This window comes from Cervus elaphus, chromosome 4, assembly GCF_910594005.1.
Source record: "Cervus elaphus chromosome 4, mCerEla1.1, whole genome shotgun sequence".
Lineage (NCBI taxonomy): Eukaryota > Metazoa > Chordata > Mammalia > Artiodactyla > Cervidae > Cervus > Cervus elaphus.
The window spans coordinates 45815546-45838405 of NC_057818.1; the positions used below are offsets into that span (position 1 = coordinate 45815546).

Below are 22860 nucleotides of genomic sequence, written 5' to 3' on the forward strand. Positions count from 1 at the left end.
TTAAAAAGAGATTTCTCTTAAAATTCTGTGTTGCCATAATGACACTTGGTTCCACCTGAACTTAACTATTCTCAAACCTTGAGCTAACCAATGCATTTTTCTCATGGAAATGTTTGTCTTAAGCTATGTTAATGTACTATGCATTTACCCCAGACTCTGTCTTCAAGTCAATTTGCCTAAAGGTTCGGAACTGACTTGACAAACCAGTATGTTATACATTGTTCTCTTAATCTATGTTCAGTTCAGTTCAATTCAGTTCGGCTGCTCAGTCATGTCCAACTCTTTGTGACCCCATGAATCGCAGCACGCCATGCCTCCCTGTCCATCACAAACTCCCGGAGTTTACTCAAACTCATGTCCATCGAGTCAGTGATGCCATCCAACCATCTCATCCTCTGTCATCCTCTTCTCCTCCTGCCCCCAATCCCTCCCAGCATCAGGGTCTTTTCCAATGAGTCAACTCTTTGCATCAGGTGACCAAAGTATTAGAGTTTCAGCTTCAACATCAGTCGTTCCAATGAACACCCAGGACTGATTTCCTTTAGGAAGGACTGGTTGGATCTCCTTGCAGTCCAAGGGACTCTCAAGAGTCTTCTCCAAAACCACACTTCAAAAGCATCAATTTTTCAGCGCTCAGCTTTCTTCACAGTCCAACTCTCACATCCATACATGACCACTGGAAAAACCATAGCCTTGACTAGACGGACCTTTGTTGGCAAAGTAATGTCTCTGCTTTTTAATATGCTATCTAGGTTGGTCATAGCTTTCCTTCCAAGGAGTAAGTGTCTTTTAATTTCATGGCTGCAATTACTATATATTTGTATGGGAATCTGCCTTTCTTCAAGATTCATGTCAATCGTTTTATGGCCAGGATGACCCACCTGGTGCCAAGATTATCTCAAAATGCATCTTAATCTCAAGATGCACCAGGGTGAGGGGCCTGGTGCCATTCTCTGAGTTTTGAGACATTTCCTTCCTTTAATTAACTGCTAGTAGCTATATAACATCCAGCTAAAGACTAGTGGGGGGGGGGGTATTCTTTCTGCCCCCTTCTGATGTCTATGTCAGAAGCTTTATCTTTCTCATTTGTACTTTAATAAAACTTTATTACACAAAAACTCTAAGCAATCAAGCCTCGTTTCTGCCCGCCCCCCCCCCCCACCCCGGATTGAATTCTTCTCCTCCGGAGGCCAGGAATCCCAGCATCTTTTCGTGGTTCAACAACAACCTTTCAAAGCCTCAAGAGATAAAAGAAACAAGCCACACTGCACCCTCTTTGAAACTTCCTAGGGAGGGCCCTCCAGTCAGGAGTGCTCATCAGGAATCTGCTACATCTTTATGCACAGCAAAGCAAAAGTCACCATCTATATCATAAGGAGATGACTCCGTTAAAAGACACTAATCAGAACACTCTTCCTCCCAACATGCTCAGAACTCTACTGAGAAGACTTCATAACCCCCGGGCAACTCCCATCTCCAGCCAGCTACTTCTCTTTTTAAATTTTATTAATTATTTATTTTTGGCTGCACTAAGTCTTCACTTGCTGAGCCTGGGCTTTCTCTAGTTGCATCAAGTGGGGGCTACTCTCTAGTTGGGGCACACAGGCTTCTCCTTGTGGTGGCATCTCTTGTTGTGGAGGACAGGCTCTAGGCAACGTGGGCTTCAATAGTTGAGGAGCTTGGGCTCAGTTGCCACGTGGCATGAGGAGTCTTCCTGGACCAGGGACTGAACCAATATCCTCTTCACTGGAAGGTGGATTGCTAACTACCGGACAACCAGGGAAGTCCCAGCCACCCACTTCTTTTTTTTTTTTTTTTTTAGATTTTGTTTGATTACTCTTTTTTTTTTTTTTTTTGCTTCTCAATTTTTTTTTTCATTTATTTTTATTAGTTGGAGGCTAATTACTTCACAGCATTGAAGTGGGTTTTGTCATACATTGACATGAATCAGTCATGGAGTTACATGTATTCCCCATCCCGATCCCCCCTCCCACCTCCCTCTCCACCAGACTCCTCTGGGTCTTCCCAGTGCACCAGGCCCGAGCACTTGTCTCATGCATCCCACCTGGGCTGGTGATCTGTTTCACCCTAGATAATATACATGTTTCAATGCTGTTCTCTCAAAACATCCCACCCTCACCTTCTCCCACAGAGTCCAAAAGTCTGTTCTGTACATTTGTGTCTCTTTTTCTGTTTTGCATATAGGGTTAACATTACCATTTTTCTAAATTCCATATATATGTGTTAGTATGCTGTAATGTTCTTTATCTTTCTGGCTTACTTCACTCTGTATAATGGGCTCCAGTTTCATCCATCTCATTAGAACTGATTCAAATGTATTCTTTTTAACGGCTGAGTAATATTCCATGGTGTATATGTACCACAGCTTCCTTATCCATTCATCTGCTGATGGGCATCTAGGTTGCTTCCATGTCCTGGCTATTATAAACAGTGCTGCGATGAACATTGGGGTGCACGTGTCTCTTTCAGTTCTGGTTTCCTCAGTGTGTATGCCCAGAAGTGGTATTGCTGGGTCATATGGCAGTTCTATTTCCAGTTTTTTAAGAAATCTCCACACTGTTCCCCATAGTGCCAGCCACCCACTTCTGAAGGAAGGTGGGAGCAAGGTATCACAGAACAATACAGGAGCACCAGCCCATTCCATGGTCAGGTGGCAGGTACTCCTCACTGGCCTTGAGACCATTTTTTTTTTTTTTTTTTTACCTGTGGTTGGTCCCACAGTGTGGTAAGAGGGGTCGTGTGTCTGAAGCTTCATTTTCTGGGAGGTACATATTTGGAGCTGCCTAGGATATCAGAGGGAGGAGGTGTGTGAAATGGTAATGTACAGAGCCCTGAGTTAGCATGGAGCACTGTCTCAGCCTCTCTTCACTGTCTTCAGGCCTTAGTCTGAGGGACAGCTGCATACAAAGCCTAAGGAAGAAAACCAAAAGAACTCGACAAAAACAAAACAGACAAAAACAAAGCAAACAAAAACTCCCTCAATAAAGGAAACCTCAGAGAAGGCACAAATGAGTCAGAGGGTAAGAATGTAGGATATTTTGGAGTCCAGCTGCTTTGTATTCATGGACCAAGACCCACCTCCCTGAGCCTATTTCTCCATCGGTACAATGAGGATAATGTAGCATCTATCCCCTAGACTTGAAAGGATTGAACAAGATAATGTGCATCAAGTTTAGTAGTCTAATCCTAACATGAGTGGAAGGTAGGTATAAAAAAAAAGGTAAATACTCAATGGATTTTAAGTAATTATAAAGGGGATAAAGGAAAACCATCCTTGATCTATAGGTCTTCTTTCCTCTCCACCTGAATCATGGGTTCTAAGTCAGGCCTCCCAAAGGCTGGCCCATGTTAGCCTGTGTAGATGTGATCATGAAGACAGTCTGATCTTGACTTAATAGACTTTAGGAAACCCGGTGATTAGCTCATGGACAGTAAGTGTCAATGGTAAGCCAGTGCACAAGACCTGACCCCCTGGCCAGGCACTCTGGTGGCTACTGTTCTGCCCCACTTTCATCACAATCTCTGTCCTTGACCTACTCAGTGAACTGCCTTGAGCCAGTGCCCCGAATCTGCTCCACATGCCCAGACTTCTCTCCTACACACAGGTTGTTAAGTTCCAGCAGTCTGTAGACTAATTCCTGCCACCTGGTTACTCTGACAGCACCTCAGACAGAAACTGAGTCTATAGAGGCCCTGCCAGGATCCCATCTTTCTCCACAGGGCACCCCCAAAAAATGCCCTTGGGTCAAGGTGTCCCCTTGCACTGGTGTCAGGCCTCAGGGGAGACTGCACTGCTGGAGTAGTGAGCAGGGAGTGGGGGCCGTTCAGTCTCACCCTGCCATGGGGAGAATGTTGAGGGTGGAAGGTCAGGAGAGATGAGTGCCCCCATATCATGGAGAAGACAAGAGGTGACATTCTTCTGTCATGCAGGCATGGCCCAGGTACTACAAATACTGGCTGGGACACAAAAATGCTGCTTGCTTCATCGAGTGAACTTTCTTCTAACAATTTTCATCATAGCCTTTCTTGGCTATTGTTACCTGAACCCCAGAAACCAGAAACTGGAAAACATCCCAACTGAGGCAAATGTAACTATTAAAGAACACTGCACCCCACAAAGTGTAAAATTATCAAGGATGGCATATCCCCCACCAGATGTGCTTGTACCACCTAAGAAAGATGTCCTTCTTGTGACCTCCTGGCTGACTCCCATCATCTGGAATGGGACTTTCAGCACTGACATCCTGAATGAGCAGTTCTGGCTTCGGAACATCACCATTGGATTAACTGTGTTTGTTGTAAAAAAAATACATTTTCCACCTGAAGCTGTTCCTGGAGATGGCAGAGATGTACTTTATGGTGGGACACAGGGTGAACTACTATATCTTCACTGATCGACCAGACTATGTTCCTCGCATTCCCCTTCAGAAAGGACGGCAGATGGTCATATTCAAGGTCCGGAGGTATGCCCACTGGCAGATTTCCATTCACTGCATGGAGGTGATCAGCAATTTTATTGAGCAGCGCTTCCACCAGGAGGTGGATTACCTTGTGTGTGCAAATGTGGATATGAAGTTTAGTGATGATGTGGGTGTGGAGATCATCTCCTCCTTGTTCAGCACCCTCCATCCTGGCTTCTATGGATTGACTCAGAAATACTTTGAATATGAACACCAGCCTCAGTCACAGGCCCATATTCCTGAAGATAAGGGAGAATTTTATTATATAGGGGCCTTATTTGGGGGGTCCATGTCCAAGGTTTACAGACTTGCCAAGGCCTGCCATGAGGCGATGATGGTTGACCAGGCCAATCACATCGAGGCCACACAAAATGATGAGAGCCACCTGAACAAATACCTGCTTTACCACAAACCCACCAAGATCCTTTCCCCTGAGGACATGTGGGATAGTCAAATATTCAATTATTTGGAGCCAAATCAGGTACAGAATTTGGTCCATGCTGTACATCGGTATCAGAGAAGGCAATGGCAACCCACTCCAGTACTCTTGCCTGAAAATACCATGGACAGAGGAGCCTGGTAGGCTGCAGTCCATGGGATCGCTGAGTTGGGCACAACTGAGCGACTTCACTTTCACTTTTCACTTTCATGCATTGGAGAAGGAAATGGCAACCCATTCCAGTGTTCTTGCCTGGAGAATCCCAGGGACAGGGTAGCCTGGTGGGCTGCCGTCTATGGGGTCGCACAGAGTCCGACACGACTGAAGAGACTTAGCAGCAGCAGCTGCAGTATATCGGTATAGATTTAGGGTCATGAAGAAGAAAAACTGATGAGCAAAGCTTCCAGGAATGGCTCAGAGAGGGGCCACGCTCAGCTAGCCTGAGTCTTCCTCTTGGCATGCCATCCCTCGTTAAAACCAGTTTTAGCAGAAAAAAAATGCTTCCTTTTACTGTCTGGTTGAAGCCTAGCACCACCTCCCCAAGTATATTCAGGCCCAGAGCCATCCCATCCCCCTCCCTCCCACCACCAATAACCATTTGGCTGGCATGGTTCCTGGGTTAAGGTAAGTTCCCAGAGCTGCCCCCACCTTTAGCTTCTCACAGTGTACTCCTAACACCCTTCAGAAAGGAGGAGGCAGGCAATCTCAGTCTATCCTGCCAAACAAGGGATCAGAGATGACATCTTCTCCAGAACAAGGAAGGTGGCCCCAGGCACACAGTCTGCTGTGACAGAGAGGCTCACAGGACTTGCCTCAGCCTCGGTCAAGCAGATGCAAAAAAGTCTTCAGCTTTAAGCCAAATTCCTTCCTCTTCTGGGCTTCCCTGTGACTCAGACAGTAAAGAATCTACCTGCATTGCAGGAGACCTGGGTTTGACCCCTAGGTTGGGAAGATCCCCTGGAGAAGGGAATGGCAACCCACTCCATATTTTTGCCTGGAGAATCCATGGACAGAGAAACCTGGGAGCCTACATTCCATGGGGTCGCAAAGAGTTGGATACAACTGAGCGACTAACACTTCTCAGAAGTCGAAAATAAGTTGTAGTGTGAGGTAGGAGGAGAACACAATGCAAAAATCAAGGTCCTCTTTCTTGGCACTTGGCAACCTATGTGTTTTACCACCAGAAAACTTTAATTCCAACAATCAGTGATTTCACAGTTTAGTCCAAATAATAAAATACCATCACAGTACTATCCTAAAGTAAAAGTGTTAGTCATTCATCATGCCCAGGCTCTGCTTTGGTGTGGATGTAGGCACTTGACATATATTTGATGACCAGATACCTCTGCCCCAGACTTGCCCCAGACCTTGCCCCAGAGAAGGACAGTAGAGACCCAATAAGTAGCTTTTTTAGCATGCTTTGGCTGCCTGACCTCCCTCATTCCTATTTGCTGAATTCAGTTCTCTAGCTTTCCAGGGATTCTGATAGGTTTTCAATAAGTTATCTTTCTACTTTAAATTGGCAGGCATATGTTTCTTTGCTTGCAATTCTAAATCTCAAATAACAGATGTAGAGAATATGCCTCAACAATAGCTAAGTAGAATAGGCCCAGTTTTGTCTGTCAGGAAGTGCTTGGCTTTTTTCACACTAAATAGGGCTACAAAATTTAAAATACATATTGTAAAGCAGTGAATTAATTTTCCATTTTAACAGTATAGCAATAGAAAAATAAATCCAAAGTAGACAGAACTGAAGAAATGATAAGAGAAAATATACAGTAGAGAAAAATTAACACCAAAAAAATTGACTTTTAAAAGATTAACAAAATTGACAAACTTCTAGAAAGACTGACCAGGAAATAAAAGGAGAAAACTGAAATTATCACTATCAGGTATAAGTGGAGGCATCACTATGGATTGGACAGTCACTCTAGGAATAACAAGTGACTATGAGCATTTTTCCATGAAGAAAATTTCACTTTTGTAGGGTTTTCCCATGAATTCTATTACAAAATTAAGATATTTTTCCAATGTTACACAAACTCTGAAAATGGAAGAGATTTCTCCTAACTTATTCAATGAAGACAGCATTACCATAAAACAAAAACATAATACAGAAATGTAAAAATTAATATTTCTCAGGAACATAGGCATAAAATCTTCAATGAAATTTAGGAAATCAAATCCAACCAAATACAAGAGGGTGATCTAACATGACCAGCCCTTTGGATGGGGTTTGTCTCAGGAATCAAGGTTGGTTTAACATTCAAAAACCAGTCAATGTAATTCACCATATTAGGAGAATAAAGGGGAAGAGGCCATATGATTATTTCAAATGTTTGTGCAGAGTAATACCAACCCCTATCAAAAAAATCTCTCAGCCAGACAGACATTGGAGGAATTTCCTTTATGTGATGAAGCAAATATACAAAGAACCCAGCTAACAGTGTATTGAACACTTTTCCCTTAAGATCTGGGACCTGGAAAGCATGTCCATTGTTCTCCATCAGTATTTGATATTTTACTAGATGTCAGAAAAAAAATAAAGGTAATAAAATACAGATAAAAAAGATTTTAAAAACTCTCTTTATTCACAGAAGTCATGAATGTGTATGTAGAAAATCATGAGAAATCTACAAAGATACTACCAGAAGTACAGAGTGATTTTAACAAGTTTCCAGCCTACAAAAATCAATATATAAACCAATTCTATATTCTCTATGCTACCAGTAAACAACTGAAAGCTAAAACTTAAAAGATACCATTTACAATAGCATTTTTAAGCCCTCATAAATAACTAAAGTACAAATTAGCAAACACTGTACAAGACCTAGGCACCCAAAACTATTAATACAAAACAGGGGTTAGCAAATTTTTGCTCTAAAGGACCAAACAGGAATTATTATAGGCTTTGCAGTTTATGTATGGTCTCTGTTGCATATTCCTCTGTTTTACTTTGTTTTCACAATGTTTTTAAAATGTTAATACCATTTTAAGCTCATTGGGACAACAAAACATGCTGTGGATCAAATTTGACCAACAAGCTGGAATTTATGGAACCCTGCTACAAAATATTATGAGAGAAATTTTTTTCAAAAGACCTAAATATAGGGAGAGACTTCCCTGGTGGTCCAGTGGCTAAGATTCCATGCTCCCAATGCAGGGGGCCTGGTTTCCATCCCGGGTTGGGGAATTAAGGTCCCACATGCCACAACTAAGACCCTGTGCAGCAAAATAAGTATTTTAAAAGACCTAAGAATAGGGAAAGTTATACCATACTCTTGTGGACTAGAAAAGCTAGTTAAGTTGTTCATCTCAGTTCATCATACACTGAAAGCTAGTGTATGGAATCATAAATTATAACAGTGACTGGTTCCCTCGGGGCATGAAGGCTTGTAGGTGGCCAGGATGGATCCACCACCCACTTGGTGTGCCCGGGGTCCATGCACATGGGAGAAGATCTCTCACAGTTGTGGAGTTTGCTGCCAGGCTCATATAAAAGACAACTGCATCATGCGGATGTGTCGCCAACTGACAGTAACTATCCTACATCTCCTGAGAGACTGGAGCTCATTGTGGCCAATGGCTGACATATGAGGTGAGCCCAAGAAGACTTTGTCATAGGCAGTGACAGTGTTCATTACAGGGAAACCGTACATTAAGTATCAAAAATGGAAATATATGATGCGTTCCTGCAGAGGAGGTACCATAGGCTGGTGGTTAAGTTTGTGAGCTCTGGAATCAGCCTGAGCTCAAATTCTAGCTGAGCTACTAACTACCGTGTGACTTGCGAAACAGCCTAAGGCTTAAATGCTGTTTTACCAAATTTGTAAAACTAAGAGAAACTGCCTGCCAGGAGAGAATGTGTTGTGCAACAGCCACATCTCTGCGTGAGAAACCTTCACAGTCCAGCTGGTGAGGCGCATGGATCTTGCCTCTCCAGGGTGGCCACAGAAAAGGCACACCTGACTCCAGGAGCTGGAGTGGAGCTGGAGTGGCCTCTGGAGGAGGCAGTATTCGGAGCCTTGACCTACCATCACAGAGGGGGCAGGCGGGGTTGCAGGAGTTAACTGGGGGCATCCGAAAGGAAGAGGCTGGGGTAAATTCATCACCCCCCGCCCCCCCCCCCCACATGTCTCAGCATGTGCCCTGCTGTAGCCGTCCCACGATGTCTGGATTCACAGTAACCACATGAGACAAGGCTAGGGCTGAGCATCCCGCCCTCCCACCCCGCTCCCACCCCTCCCCCACCCCCATCTTCCCAACTTCAGTCTCTCTGCCCCAGCCTTCCACAGACAAGGCCCCCACACTGGTAGGATCTAGGCTCCTCTCCTGCTCTGGCTTTGAGCAGACTCTGCCCACTAGTGATGACAGAGAAAGGTCTGGTGGACCTTCAGGCACAGGCAGCCTCTGCTGCCCTCGAGTCAGGCACTGAAGTGCGCACAGACGTGGGGACACATACCTGGGGATGACAGGTATGCAGGCTCTTGGAAGTTATAGTACTGAACAACCTTGTCAAACCAAACACTTGTAACCAGCAGCAGAAAGTCAGAAAGCTCTAGAAGGTCCTGCTGGGGTTTGGCCTCTGGGCCTCATCCTTTGCCTTTGGCACTTTTTCCTTATGCCATTTGCTGGTGTGTGCCCAGCTGGTGCTCTTTCTCTCTCACATGTTCCTGTGTCTAAAGCATCAGATCGAACAGTGCATGCTTTACGTTGGAGGAGCAGGTCGCTAAAAGAACTCTCCCAAGTCGTGAACTCTATGCTCCCAGGATCAGACAGTGCACGAACTGCCCCTTGTGGGCAACCTGCTCAGCAAGCTTTACTCCGGCCCCTTCCCTACCCCTGGTTACACCTGTGTTTCCTTTCTGGCTGAGGGAATCCCACTGTCCTGTCTCTCTCCTGGCCCTTTTCTTAGGCAGTTCTATGTGAATCCAGTGCCTCTGCCCCTCCATGTTACTTAAGAGGCAGTATCAGATGAGACAGCCTCAGTGCTCCTCTCTGAGGGTCCTGAATTGGGTGGGAGGGGGCTCTCTGAAGAAGCCTCTGGTGTCTGCTTGTATCTCAAAAAGTCTAGCCACTGAGAAATGGTCAATATTTTCCCTCAGGGGTACAAACTGACTCTCCTTCTGGGCTATCCAATCACCCTCCAAAGCCTGACTTAGAGGAGACTGAGCTGAAGACACTGGGAATGTGAAAGAAGGGAATATCTAAGGAGGAAGGAATCAAAAAGTGTCCAAAACACAGGACTTTCAGAAAAGGGGTCCTTACAGCAATAAAAGTATACCACCAGCACCTCGGCTCCTGGTGACAAGTTGTCATGTATTTGGGAGCAGTCCTGAGCCTCTGAAGGGAAACCTCTATTTCAAGAAGAGAGCTTAGGTAAGATATCACCGGCATCTTTACGAGCTCATTTCCCAAAGGCCCTACCACACAGCCCCACTGGAGGCTTCTGGCCTCTTTGCAAGAGTGATCCAAGTGCAGCTGGCCTGTCTGGCCCAGCCACAGTCTGCTTCCTATGGCCAGAGTGGTTGAGAAAGCTTGATGAAGAGCACTGACTCAGTTCTTCAGCTTTACTGAAGTCAAAGAAGTAGACTCAGAGAGGAAGGCTTTCAGATACAGTGTCAAGGAGAAATTCTCAACCCACATCTGTCAGTTGTGGGCTCTGTAAACAGAGCACAGCAATGCCACTACTGCTGCCACCATTGCGGCTACTACCGCTGTCGTGGGATCGAGCGAGAGGCCCTGTGTCCCACCTTCCAGCGTACGGTCATTGCTGAAGACCTGGGCTTGGAGAAGAACACAGCACCACCAAAACCATAGGATAAAACTGAGGCCACCGCTGATAGCCTGCCACTCAACCTGCCTGTTCCCTTGCGCTGTTAGTTGCCAGGGACTGTAGTTCCATTGCCACTGGCCACTCTCCCCTTGCAGATTCCAGAGACCACCCCATTAGCAGCCACTGATTTGACTGACCTGTCACTAAGCCCCCACACCAGATATCAGTCATGAAATGAGATGCACAATTTCAAACTCTCCTTCTTTTGCTATTGCTGCTGTCCCTCACTCCAGATTCCAACCCATATGTGGGGTTCCAGGTACTAACGAGAAGGAACAGATGCTCTCAGCAATCTAGCCCCTCAGTCATAGTTTCGCAGGATCTTCTGCTCTCACCATGCCTCCTGACACCTCCCTCCTCTCCTCAAAGCCTACCTTCTGTAGAACTGAATCACCTTCACCTAGGTGGGTGGATTCTCCTCCCTCTTTTTTTACAGACTTCTCTTCAAATCCCTTTCATGAGCATCCCAGACTTCGTCAACCAGTCCATCACTGCTTCTGCAATCACTTCCTCTGTGTGAGCTCCCTGGCATTTTACCAGGTCTATCCCAGTACAGAGCAGATATGCCCTGCAAAGGTCAGTCACCACTTGCCCACCTGCTTTTATGGTCCGCAGCCCTACCTGAATTTTCAAACTTCCCTTTGGGGCAGGAGCCATCGTTCAGCTGGGGATCTATATGGGCAGCAGAATAAGTCACTCTCCCCAGTGTCCCTTGTCTTTTCTGGCTCACCTACCACTGATTCTGCAGTCACCTCAATCCAATAACCAGCACCTCTTCGGACATGGCATCCAAGCCTGTCTTTGACTCTGATGAAATTGATGTGGCTACCATAACCAACTCCCAGTCTATTATCTTCTTGCCTCCTCTTGACAGCTTTAAGAGCTCTGTCCCTTTGGGAAACCCGGCTGCCCCAGTTAATCCTCCCACTTAGTGTCTACTGCATCCCTGGAACCCCAAAGTAGCACAACTCAGCTTTAGGGAGTTTGACATCCCATGTTCTAACTCTGACATCCCTGTGGACAACAAACCAGCCTTTGGTGGCACTTCACCTCATTTCACTCTTTCTTGCTCTGGAACTGCCACCAGAATGCACAGTATTGAGGACTGCGGCTCACTTTTTGCCAACATCCCTTGAGAACCATTTGCATTTAAGGGATTTTCAGCACCTGTGGGTAGTGGCAGCTTTGGGGTCATTGTGTATGTCCAGGCCCCAGTTCCATGTCTGAAACACTCAGCTTTGGAGCAAGGCCAAGTGGGACACCCAGAACCACAGCTAATTTGGGGGAAGAAGGCCTAGACCTGAGCACCAGGGTCCTGTCAGCCTACTATACTCCTGTTACAATTGGAGAAGCCAGCGCTACTGAGAGCAAATCTGTCTTGGGAGATACTTTCCTTCCTGCCTATAATAAGAACACCTAGAGTCAGCCCAGCCACCTGCTACCACAGGATGAGAGCATCACTGAGAAGGAACATGTGCCAGAAGACACTTCTGTCCTTCCATGTGTTCAGATTGCCTGGGACCCATCCAGCCAGGGTACATCTGTTGCAGATAAGGATATAGAACCATAACTGTGCTGGAGACACTTCTTTTTGTGCCTATAGTCTATAGCCATCAAAAGGGTGAGCACTTCACCTATGCTTAGAGGTCTTTATGTCCCTACCTACAGTGAGAACTCCTGTGTCCCACCTGGACAGAGCATGTATTTTGCAACAGGAAGGGCCAACACCATCCCAGTGTTTAGCATCTTCTCTTTCTGCATCTGATCTGAATACTTGGGCCCACCCAGCCAAGAGCAAATCTGTTACTCCAGGAGAAGTCTGCACCACTGAGAAGAAACACATGCCAGAAGACATTGCTGTCCCTGCCTTCCACCAGACACCTCGTGCCCATCTGGACACAGCACATCTTTTGCTGTCTGATGGGCCAGCATCATATCTGTGATTGGAAGGGCAACCGTCAAGAGTACTTGGGGCACATAGTTCAGAGCACAGGTTATATGATGGGAAAAGGTAGCACCATACCTATGCTTCTAGATATTTATGTTCCCGCCACAATTCAGACTGGCTGGGTGCTCATGGTCAGACCACAATCTAATGGAACAACACCATACACTTTTAGGAAGCTATGTCTATTCTTACCGTCACTCAGAATACCTGGGCCCCACCCAGAACACTCCCTCTAATGTGGAGGCTATATACACAGTATACTGTATAATACTATATACACAGTAGTATTTAGGAATACTACTAAAAACACAAACGTGAGTAACTTTCCTGGTATCTTTCAGAGCAAACGAAGCTCTGAAATGGCCACGGCAATCAGCAATCTCACCTCGGGGCACTTTTATCACCCATCCACGTTTCTTTGGAGATAGAAGTATTGGATCACCAATCCACACATTTTCTTCTGCTGAAAGAAACAATGTCTCTGCAACTAGAAGCAAATGCTATCTAGAAAACGTAGTTGATAGTAGTTACCATGAATGGACTTTGCTCTTCTGGGAAGAGGCTCAGCCCCTTCCAGTTATGTCAAACAAACTTAATCTGGCCTCTGTCCTCCTAGAGTAAGCTGGAGGCCCAATACCTCAGAGTGCTTATGTATGTGCAAAAGGATGTGGTTTCAGATGAGACTGGTCAGAAGTCAACACACTGGCCTCGCAAAGTTCCACTGTAGAGAGAAGAAAGAGATCAGTAAGTATCAACCATGTCATTCATACCTGGTTTCAACTGTTAGCCTGGCCAGTTCAAGCTAAAGGCTAGTTTTCCTCTGGTCTTGGATGGACAGTATCCTCTTGCAGCTTAAAGCTGCCCCCACCTTTGCCTTACCCATTTGCCTCAAAATGCCCATTCTTTCTTAGATTATATGTGTGTGTGTGTGTGTGTGTGTGTGTGTGTGTGTGTTTGTGTATATATATATATATATATATATATATAATAATCTTCCTGACCCAAGGATCAAACCCATGTCTCCTGTGGTCCTGCATTGCAGGTAGATTCTTTACCACTGAGCCACCAGGGAAGCCTATATACATATATATATGTGTGTATACATATATATATATATTACACTTGAAGTTGCTCAGTCGTGTCCGACTCTTTGCGACCCCATGGACTGTAGCCTACCAAGCTCCTCCGTCCATGGGATTTTCCAGGCAAGAGTACTGGAGTGGGTTGCCATTTCCTTCATATATATATATATATATATATATATAAATATATATAAAGTCAGTCATATATATTTTTTAAAGTTATACAAAACCAGTTATATATCTATATTATACACACAGGGATTAAACCCAGGTCTCCCTCATTGCAGGCCAATTCTTTACCAGCTGAGCCACAAGGGAAGCCCAAGAACACTGGAGTGGGTAGCCTATCCCTTCTCCAGTGAATCTTCCCGACCCAGGAATCAAACCAGGGTCTCCTGCATTGCAGGCTGATTCTTTACCAACTGAGCTATCAGGGAAGCCCCTATAAACACACATACACATATATATATGGTGTGGCTATACTGCATCCTATTTGCTGAACTACAGAACTCTGAAAAGTCAAATCAGGCTCAACACATCACCAGTCATGCAAGGGAATTTTTCCTCTGCAGTTGGGTAAAAGAGCAAAGATATATGAGCAAAGGCTCAATGAATAAGAACAAGACTATAATATAAAGTTTATACATGAAATATATATAAATAAATATATATATACTAAAAATAAGATGTGGTATAGCCATACTCTACAACTGCATATGCTGAATCTGAAATCTCCATATTTTATTGAAAAATTTAAAAAATTTGGCCGCTCTGTATGGCATGTGGAGTCTTAGTTCCCAGACCAGGGATCCAACCTGTGTCCCCTACACTGGCAGTGCCAAGTCTTAACCACTGGACTACCAGGGAAGTCCCTGAAATCTAAATATTCTAAATGTGAGGGATGGCAACCCATGAGGAACTGAAGCTCAGAGAAGAGAGTGGTGAGCCTCTCTTGCCTCTTCCCTCTATGCTCCTCTCCCATCCCTCTGATTTCACTGAAGTGTGAAATCACACTGAAGTGTGTTTCAGGGAAACACAGTTAACAATTCTGGGCTTTTAAAGATAATCAAATGTCTCATCTGTGTCTTTCTCTTTCATTTAGACTTGGGCAATTCATCCCCACATATTCATAACTCTACCAGAGAGGATGGATGTGGCATCTAGGCTCTCACAGCCACTCTGTAAGCACTGCAGTTTTAGGTTTAAGATATCACATATTATACTGGAAATGTTTTCATGCTCCATAAAAATCAGAAAAGTTCCTTCTTTCAAGGAAATAACTGGAAAAGACCAATTTGGAAAAATAATTGGTTTCTGGCATTACTCTAAAGGCCTAAAACAGCAAATCCCAATAGTAATAATTTCACAGGGAAGCCTGACGTGCTGCAGTCCATGGGGTAACAAAGAGTCGGACACAACTGAGCAACTGAACAACAGCGACACCCAGATCTGGCTGACTATACAATCCTGCTGTCTCCACTAGACTTATTTCTTGAAAATATTTCTTGTCTAAGACAATTTGTCTGTTATAAGAACTATCTGAAGCTGGGAGAAAAAGAAAAACACCATTTTCCTCAGCTGTTATATGTTTTGTTATTTATCCAGTGATGATTCTGTACTAAACATTCTGCTGGGCCGAATAATACAGAGTTTAAAGACATCTCTTGCCCCAAAGGAATTTACAATACAGAAGGAAAGACAAAGACTATATGTTAAAGCTGAAGTGCTTATTAGGGATGTGGGAGCAAATAAGGACAGATAAAGAGCAGATAAAACTTAGAATTAATAAGCAATTCTTCAGAAACTCCTTCCAAAAATGAAGACGAGGAAATTCTGTCATGGTCGGTTGTTTGGGATTCTGCATTTTTACTGCTGAGGGCCCAGGTTTGATCTATGGTTGGGGAACTAAGATCCTACAAGCCATTTTGTGCAAGAAAATAAAATAAAATAACCATAGTCCATGCCTGGATGGCCAGACTATGGACTATTTTTTTAAAAAAAGAAGAAGACAAGGAGACTTCAAGTTTCACATTTAAGGAGCCTGGGGGTTGCCACTCTGTCCTAACAAGGAAAGAGCTCAGACTGAAAAATCAACAAATTTTCTTCGATCTGGGAAAGAGGTGAGCCCACAGGGCAAACCACTGTCCCTAAGACTGGAGAGACAGGTGAATCCGAGGAGGAGTCACAGCTTACTAGAACAAAGACTCGGGAGCAGAAACCACTGTGGGAACCAGTGCCAGAGAAGGAAAATCTGAACTGTCATTGACAAGCTTCTGGAAGCTCAGTGTGGACAAGTCTGAAAAGTTAACAATTCTATGGAGACCCATTCAGAAGGAGGCCTCCCCAGAGACATACCAGAAATGAAAGAGGAAACATTGTTAAGATTACATGGTCATTAAAAGGATAATAAAGGAATACCATAAACAAATCTATGCCCACAAATTTGATAAACTAGATGAAATGGACCAATTACTCAAGAGACACAATTTGCCAAAATTCACACAAGAAGAAACAGACGATTTGAATAAGCCTAAATCTCTTCAGGAAATGAATTCAATAGTTAGTTACTTTCCAAAACACAAAGCCTGAAGCCCAAATGGGTATTCTTGGAACTCTACCAGACATTTAAGAAAGAAATTATATCAACTCTCTACAATCTACTTTAGAGGACAGAAGCAGAGAAAAGACTTCCTCAACCCACTCTCTGATGCCAGCATCCCTAACACCAAAATCAGATACCTATGACAAGAAAATTTCAGAACAATGTCTCATGAACATAGACCTAAAAATTCTCAACAAACTATAAGCAAACCACATCCAACAATGTATATAAAGTATTGGACTTCCCAGGTGGTGCTAGCGTAGAAGCACCTGCCAATGCAGAAGACACGAGATGCAGGTTCGATTCCTGGATCGGGAAAATCCCTTGGAGGAGGGCATGACAACCCACTCCAGTACTCTTTCTTGGAGAGTCCCATGGACAGAGGAGCCTGGAGGGCTACACTCCAAGCCGTCGCAAAGAGCTAGACAAGACTGAAGTGACTTAACAAGCATATAAAGTATTACACACCATGACCAAGTGGGATTTAGCCCAGTCATGGAAGGCTGGTTCAACATCTAAAGGAGTGACATCAGCATCATGATAGTGAGACCTGTTCTTTTTTTCTCTCCCCTTTGATTTACAACTCATCAGATCTCTAAAACTGAGGGGAAAAAATGCTTCTGCCCAGCATACCAGGACACCTGAGCGATCCATCCATCTGTGCACCCAAAAGTGGGTAGACTGGACCATGGAGCAGGCGACAGAGCACAGGAAGTGGCAGCAGAGGTCGTGACGGGAGAGATGGCAACAACCAGTCCAGCAGCAAGATGAAAATTAAGTAATACAATCCATCACATCATCAAGCTAAAAAAGAAAAATCAAATGGTCAGGTCCATAGATGCAGAAGCAGCACTGGACAAACTCTGACACCCATTTGAAATCAGAACTTTCAGCGAACTCGGGATTTCCTGGTGGCTCAGACGGTAAAGAATCTGCCTGCAATGCGGGAGACCCAAGTTTGATCCCTGGGTCCGGAAGATCCCCTGGAGAAGGAAGTGACAACCCACTCCAGGATTCTTGCCTGGGAAATCCCATGGATGGAGGAGCCCATAGGGTCGCAAAGAGTCGGACAAGACTGAGCAACTACACTTTCTTTTAGTAAACTAAGAATAGAAAGGACCTTCCTCAACCGGGTAAAGAATATCACAAAAACCTAAAGCTATCAGCATACCTAACAGTGAGAAACCTCAAGTTTTTTTCACTAAGATCAGAAACAAGGCAAAGATTTCCCTTCCCACCACTCCTTCTCAACACCATACTGAAATACTAGTTAATGCAGTAAGGCAACAAAATAAAATAAAAGGTATACAGATTAAGAAAAGAGATAAACTGGTTTTTTTTTGTTTGTTTTTTTTTTTTTTTTTTTTTTTAGAGCCATGATCATCTGTATAGAAAAATCAAAGAATCATCATATAAAACTCCTGGAACAAACATGCAATTATAGCCTAGTTGCAAATGATGATTAAATGCTTTTTAAAAGCATTTAAAAGTCAGAATGGTGTAACTGGTTCAGACATCCAAAATGGAGCTGGGTGGCCATTGTGAAAGTAAATTTAAACACATTCTTGCATCTCTGGGAATTTAAATGTTCTCTGAACTATATCAAACTCAGGGACACCACTAGACTTTTTCAAAACAATATCTACTAAAAGCTACTAGCTGCAACCTCATAGTTTCAAAGTCTCTTTCCATGCCAACCCCCCAACTTTTGCAGTTGGGTAATCATTTCAGACCTCAACCTATTCTTGCTTTACAAACACCCTTACTTTGTGCCAGCTCCAATCTTAATTCTTGGCACATAATTTACATAATCTTTTTTCTCTTTTTGCCTTTATAAACCTCCTCATGGGCTGCAGTCATAACAAACCACAAATAAAAGCTTATTATTTCAATTAAGTCTCCATTTCTGAATTTTTGGTTAACATTAGATAGATAGATTTAGATAGATAAATATATTTTCTCTGTACTACCAATGAACTATTTTAAAGACATTATTTAACATTTCTAAATCCCGGAAAACACTTAGGAATAAGTTAGCAAAAAGCTAAGTAAGACCTGTATACAGAAAACTATAGCACAGGCAAGCTTTCTATGAAATGGCCAGATAGCAAATAACATAAATTTTGTGGTGAACATTTTAATCTCAGGCTTCCTAGTGGCTCAGTGGTAAAGAATCCACCTGCCAATGCAGAAGAGCCAGGAGACATGGGTTCGATCCCTAGGTCAGGAAGATCTCCTAGAGGAGGAAATAACAACCAACTCCAAAAGTCTTTCCTGGAAATCCCATGGAAAGAGGAGCCTGGTGGGCTACAGTCCATGGGGTCACAAAGAGTTGGATGCAACTGAGCACGAACACATGCAAATATATGATCTCACATATTCTTCTTTTAGGTTGTAATTAGCTGATCTGTATTACAAACATTGCTGAGAGAAAAGTTTTGCTGTTGTTCAGTTGCTAAGTCAAGTCCAACTCTTTGCGACCCCATGGACTGCAGCACATCAGACTTCCCTGTCCTTCACTATCTCCCAGAGTTTGCTCAAACTCATGTCCATTGAGTCAAAGATGCTATCCAACCATCTCATACTCTGTTGCCCCCTTCTCCTCCTGCCCTCAATCTTTTCCAGCATAAGTCTTTTCCAATGAGATGGCTCTTTCCAGCAGGTTTGCCAAAATATTGGAGCTTCAGCTTCAGCATCAGTATTTCCAATGAATATTCAGGGTTGATTTCCTTTAGGATTGACTGGTTTGATCTCCTGGCTGTCCAAAGGATTCTCAAGAATCTTTCCCAGCACCACAATTCAAAAGCATCAATTCTTTGGTGCTAAGCCTTCTTTATGGTCCAACTCTCACATCTATACATGACTACCATAGCTTTGACTACACAGACATTTGTTGGCAAAATAACGTCTCTGCTTTTTAATATGCTGTCTAGGTTTGTCATAGCTTTTCTTCGAAGGAGCGTCTTTAAATTTCATGGCTTCAGTCACCATCTACAGTGATTTTGGAGCCCCAAAAAATAAAGTCTCTCACGGTTTCTATTTTTTCCCTATCTATTTGTCATGAAGTGATGAGACCAGATGCCATGATCTTGGTTTTTTGAATGTTGAGTTTTAAGCCAGCTTTTTCACTCTCCTCTTTCAACTTCATCAAGAGGCTCCTTAGTTCTTTTTTGATTTCTTCCATTAGAGTGGTGTCATCTGCGTATCTCAGGTTATTGATATTTCTCCTGGGAATCTTGATTCCAACTTGAGCTTCATCCAACCCAGCATTTTGCATGGTGCTCTCTGCATATAAGTTAAATAAGTAGGGTGACAACATATAGCCTTGATGTACTCCTTTCCCAATTTTGAACCAGTCCATTGTTCCATGTCTGATTTTAACTGTTGTTCCTTGACCTGTTGTTAGGAGACAGGTAAGGTGGTCTGGCATTCTCATCTCTAAGAATTTTCCAGTTTGTTGTGATCCACACAATCAAAGGTTTTAGCATAGTCAATGAAGCAGGAGTAGATGTTTCCCTGAAATTCCCTTGCTTTTTCTATCATCCAGCGGATGTTGGTAATTTGATCTCTGGTTCCTCTGCCTTTTCTAAATCCAGCTTGGACATTTGGAAGTTCTAGGTTCACATACTTTAAAGCCTAGTTTGAAGGATTTTGAGCATTACCTTGCTAGCATGTAAAATGAGTGCAACTGTGCAATAGTTTGAACATTCTTTGGCATTGCCTTTCTTTGGAATTGGAATGAAAACTGACCTTTTCCAGCATTGAGGCCACTGCTGAGTTTTCCAAATTTGCTAGCATATTGAGTGCAGCACTTTAACAGCATCATCTTTTAGGATTTGAAATAGTTCAGCTGGAATTCCACCACCTCCACTAGCTTTGTTAGTAGTTAGTAATGCTTAAAGCTCATTTGACTTCACATTCCAAGATGTCTGGCTCTAGGTGAGACATCATACCATTGTGGTTATCTGGGTCATGAAGATATTGTTTGTATAGTTCTTCTGTGTATTCTTGACACCTCTTCTTAATCTCTTCTGCTTCTGTTAGGTCCTTGTGGTTTCTGTCCTTTATCATGCCCATATTTGAATGAAATGTTCCTTTGGTATCTCCAATTTTCCTGAAGAGATCTCTAGTCTTTCTCATTTTACTCTTTTCCTCTATTTCTTTGCATTGTTTGCTTAAGAAGGCTTTCTTATCTCTCCTTGCTATTCTCTGGAACTCTGCATTAGTTGGGCATATTGCCCCCCTTTTCCTTTGCCCTTTGCGTCTCTTGTTTTCTCAGCTGTTTGTAAAGCCTCCTCAGACCATCATTTTGCCTTGCTGCATTTCTTTTTCTTTGGGATGATTTTGGTCACTGCCTCTTGTACAATGTTATGAACCTCTGTCTGGAGTTTTTCAGGCACTCTGTCTACCAGATCTAATCCCCTGAATCTATTTGTCACCTCCACTGTATAATCGTAAGGGATTTGATTTAGGTCATACCCGAATGGCCTAGTGGTTTTCCCTAGTGTTCTCAATTTAAGCCTGAATTTTGCAATAAGTACCATAAAGACTAATTTTTTTAATTATAAGTGATGCTGGCATGATGAGGTGCCACAGCCCAGGTGGTTAAATGCAGGAGCTCTAGAATCAGATCGACTGGGTTCAAATTCTGCGCTGCTGCTATCATCTATACCACCTTAAAAAAAAAAAAAAAAAGTATAAGGCTTATATGCTGGTTTATCAAATGTGAAGAAAGGAAAAGAGAACATGGTTACCAGGAAAAGATATTGTGGAAAGCAGCGTCCCAGGTTTCACCTCGGAAAGCTTCAGTGCCCAGATGGTAATGCTGCTGGTTCATACCTTTCCCTGGCACCACGGCATGGAGAGGGGCTGGAGACGACCAGCCAGGAGGTAGTGTCGGGAGCTCTGAACTACTGTATGAGGAGGAGAGGAAGGAAAAATGTGTCCTTTATAGCAGCTGCCTGAAAGGAAGAGGCTGAGGGGTCTTACGCCCCTGCTGCTCTGGTCTCTCCTCCCCACCTCAGCACACACACACCCGCCCCCCCCCCCCCCCGCCCCCACCGCGGCCTCCAGGGCTGCCTGGGCGGACGCCGGTTGCCCCAGGAGCTTCAGGGCTCTCGCCCTCCCTCTACCCGGGGCTCTCTGTGCTGGGAGGATCAGAGTGGCTCCAGCCTCCGCCTCCGGAGACAGGGACCGAGGGGGAAGGCGGGAGGCTCACAGACGCTGGCTGCCAAGTGAGCCTCCGCTGTCCTGTCCAGGCAGTCTCCACACCTGGAGGGGCCCGTTTGGTAGTAAGCGCCTGTAACTTGGTCAGGAAAGGCCCAAAGCTCAGAGAGTTCAGCCGGGGATGGGCCGTTGGACCTCGCCCTTTGCCTTTTGTTGTCATATCCTCGCGCCCCTGTGCGCGCACTTTCTCTGTTTCCCGTTTTGCCCATTCCTATGATGGCACCCAACATCCGTTGAACAACGAGTGCTTCCGGAGGAGGGGCCGGCGGCTGGAACTTCTGAGGTTCCCCGCCCACTCCAAGGATCCCACGACGCGCAAACTGCGCTTCTCAGCAATCTTGGCACTCGGCCCTCCTGCCCCCAAGGCCTCTCCTCAGTCACAGATCATTAGCGTCTCCACAGTCTTGGATCACCCCCTGCCCCCACCAACCCACCCACCTTTCCTTGAGCCTGTACCCCACTTGCACTCCTGTTCAAATACAGTTCTGCAATTGCAGGTCGTGAAGACATTTGGTTTCCGGTTTTTCCTTCGCCCCAAGGGGCGGTTTCTGATCCCAAACGCTCAGAACGCTTCCCCTTGGAGTCCTTTCCTCCCGGTCCAGGCAGGACTCTCAAATGAAGCCGGTGCTGTCTCCTGGCAGTTCCAAGGTGTTCAGCCACTCAGAAAAGTTAAGACCCGTTGTCCAGGGTGGAAATTGACTCTCTGATTGCCATCTGAGCAGGCAGTCTCCCGGATCAGACTGGGTGCCATCCAGACCCAAAGGAGGCTGAGCTGAGCACCCTAGAAAAGACTAGGAAGGGACAGTGAAGGTCAAGGAAGATTAAACAATGATTGAAGGTCACGACAACCCAGAAGGGGCCTCATCAGCAGTGGGAGTGTACCAGCGACATCTACCCTTGGACACAATGAAATCTTAACTTCTTTCCCATGCAGCCCTGGGCTTTCGGGTGGTGCTGGTAGTAAAGAACCCACCTGCCAATGCAGGAGACAGACACTGGTTCAATCCTTGAGTCAAAAAGATTTCCTGGAGGAGAACATGGCAACCTACTCTAGTATTCTTGCCTAGAGAACCCCATGGACAGAGGAGCCTGGAGGGCTGCAGTCCATAGGATCTTGTCAGGTTAGTTTATTTCTCTTCCTCAGTTGTTGTCTCCTAGGTACAAAAACTTGAAGTAATGGACCAAAAGATGTAGAACAATAGACAAGTTATAGCTGAGTTCAACTGAAACAGATTATTTTATTAGT

The 22860-nt window shown here is 44.4% G+C and overlaps 1 long non-coding RNA gene and 1 pseudogene across 2 annotated transcripts; one reads left to right on the forward strand and one right to left on the reverse strand.

The window, feature by feature from the left end:
- The first annotated feature begins 702 nt into the window (after positions 1-702).
- LOC122692750 lies at positions 703-7448 on the forward strand (annotated as a pseudogene).
- Positions 7449-7487: 39 nt separating this feature from the next.
- LOC122688425 lies at positions 7488-22394 on the reverse strand. 2 transcript variants are annotated; one of them, XR_006339449.1, is made up of 4 exons: positions 22053-22394; positions 21143-21301; positions 17022-17192; positions 7488-13425 (listed from the first exon to the last, which is right to left on the reverse strand). It is a non-coding gene; the product is annotated as an uncharacterized LOC122688425 (long non-coding RNA). The 2 variants fall into 2 exon arrangements; XR_006339447.1 differs by lacking the exon at positions 22053-22394 and adding an exon at positions 21660-22025.
- Between the last annotated feature and the right edge of the window lie 466 nt (positions 22395-22860).